Below are 1,969 nucleotides of genomic sequence, written 5' to 3' on the forward strand. Positions count from 1 at the left end.
CCTCCCTCTCTCCCTCCTTCCCCCGTCTGTCCTCCTCTTCCTTGTTACTTCCAGTTCCTCCTTGACCAGAGAAACATTATGGGTTTGTAAGTTGGCCCAGTCCACGTATCTTGGTCACTGGGTCATAAAGGGTTCTGGTGGTGCTGCAGTTAAGGTACTTAACTGCTAACAGAAAGGTCAGTGGTTAGGTCACAGAGACAAGCGTAGATCACAGCCTTGGGTACCCTACAGGGCAGTTCTTTACCCTGTGGAGACATTATGAGTCAGAATTGACTCCATGGCAGTGATAGAGTGAATTCAATTTTTTTTTTTCTGGCCTGGAAACATAACAGGTGTCTGACTGACTGCCCAGTCAGTGTGGATGGGCCTTGTGATGTTAGTCTCCGGCATTGGGCTGGGAGCTGAAGTGACATGCACTGTAAGGAAAGGAAATCAGTGGTGGGCTCGCAAAAGTCACAACCAAGTGGGTCATCCTACTCCTTCCAGCGGGACCCAGGCCCTCACAACTTCCAAACTCTGCATGACCAGGGCTGCTATCATTAAGTCCCAGACTGGGGGCTCAAGAGAACAGAATGCTATCACCCACAGTTCTGGATGGTGGGGGTTCAAGACAGCCTTCTCCTCAGCCTGCAACCACAGCACTCAGCTCAGCTCCAGCACCTCATGGCCCTCCCGCAAGCCCCGGTGCCTCCTTCTTCTTCTAAAGATAACCTGCACTAGAACTCGCATTAGAACCTGCACCTCTCAGGTAGAAGTTCGTGTAGACTGATTATCTCTGCGAAGATCCTATTTCACAAGGTCCCCCTACAGGCACCAGCTGGGTGAGAATTTCAGGAAGAGACACAATCCGATCCCTAACTCTCGTCCTTGCCCTTCCTTCCTCATCGTTGACTACCCATCTCCTTTAACTTGTCACCTGCTGAGATGGAATTGCCAGACATTCTCTCCACTTGCAATGTCACAGAGAGGGAATTCCCATGGCGTCCTAACTCACTTTGATCCTCTCTGTGCCTGTGAGGCAGCTGGTCAACAGACCTCTTAATTACTTCCTTTCAAAGTCCTGCCAACACCATCAGTCGCCCTCCACATCCCTCTTGTGTTTTGGGTGTGGCAACCCAACCCCAAATCATCACATGCATTGTGGTTCTGAGTTAGGGATGTTTAGTAACAGTCACGTTGTAGACACAGTTAGAGAACAACATTCTAACACAGGCATGCTTTATTTCATGCACTTCACAGGCACCGGGGTTTTTAACAAATTAAACTTTTATGCCAACCCTTAGTCAAAATAGTCTCTCAGTGCCATTTCCCAACAGCATGGGCTCGCCTCATGTCTCAGTATTTCTTATTGGCCATCCTCAATGGTTTTTTCTTTTCCATAAAGCTTTAGCACATAACTGTGCAACATGTAAACACAGCTTTTCTATTTATTGGACCCAAGCTCACTACTGTAGAATCAATTCAGACTCATAGTGAGCTCTCCTCCTCAAGTTCCTGAGGCTGTAAATCTTCATGGGAGGGGACAAGCTATCTTCCTCCCATATAGCGACTGATGGATTTGAACCAACCACCTTTCAGTTAGTAATCTGAAACATTATGCACTATGCCACCAAAGCATATGCACTTGGAAAGCCTCAAATTCTTGTGACTTATTTAATGGCAATACATTCTTTATTACAGTAGTCTGGAACTGAGCTCACATGGCCTCTTGAGATGTGTTTGTACACTGGAAAATAAATACAGGATGGGTGTGTCAGAGGCAATGCGATTGGCACAGGATAGAGCAGGGTTTACGGCTGTTGTACATAGGGTCGCTATGAGTCGCAAATGACTCGACGGCACTTAACAAGAACAACAACCACCTCCAAAACTGCACGTAAGTACTTCCATCCCATACTCACGATTCATTCCGGACACCTGTATCGTTGTTGTTGTTGTTATGTGCCGTTGAGTCGTTTCCGACTCATAG

This window comes from Elephantulus edwardii, unplaced genomic scaffold (assembly GCF_000299155.1).
Source record: "Elephantulus edwardii isolate Elephantulus edwardi_28Jun2011 unplaced genomic scaffold, EleEdw1.0 scaffold00148, whole genome shotgun sequence".
In the NCBI taxonomy this organism is placed as follows: Eukaryota; Metazoa; Chordata; class Mammalia; order Macroscelidea; family Macroscelididae; genus Elephantulus; species Elephantulus edwardii.